We start from the raw sequence: 577 nt of genomic DNA, 5'->3' as shown, positions 1-577 counted from the left end.
ATATATATATATATTTTTGCTCATAGATGTTACTCATCTTGGAATAGCTTTTCTTCTTTTTTTTCTTGAAAAAATACTTTTTAAAAAAAATACAAGCAGGCTATAAGGGGTCAATGGGAGATAAAAGGGAGACATATGTAATACTTTCAACAATAAAGATTAAAAAACATACAAGCTCAGAATACAAGCAAAATATACAAATACAATGTCTTCCAGTGAGTTGACCTTGAAATACTCATCCATACCGGGTCTAACTAATGACTCCCGACTTGTCTCAGAACTCCACTCTTGCTTCTATATTTTTATTGAATTATATTTTATTTGTTTGCATGGCATGTTTTCTGAACCAGACAGAGCTCCTTGATAGCAAGAAAAACATGTAATTTATTTCCTGTCCTAGTGGTTGTTTTATCAAAGTACTTGAGAAAGAAAAATTATTCAAAGGATATTTATTAATTAAATTAGAGACACATCAATATCTGTTTTGTTTTTCATGCAATATTCTCTAGATTTCAAAAGTCACAGGATCTCATTTCTACGGGTAAAGTAACACCTGGAGCAGCACTTCTTAACCTAT

Source organism: Myotis davidii, unplaced genomic scaffold, assembly GCF_000327345.1.
Source record: "Myotis davidii unplaced genomic scaffold, ASM32734v1 scaffold330, whole genome shotgun sequence".
In the NCBI taxonomy this organism is placed as follows: Eukaryota; Metazoa; Chordata; class Mammalia; order Chiroptera; family Vespertilionidae; genus Myotis; species Myotis davidii.
The sequence above is the reverse complement of the archived record's forward strand: the minus strand, read 5'-3'. Positions refer to the sequence as shown.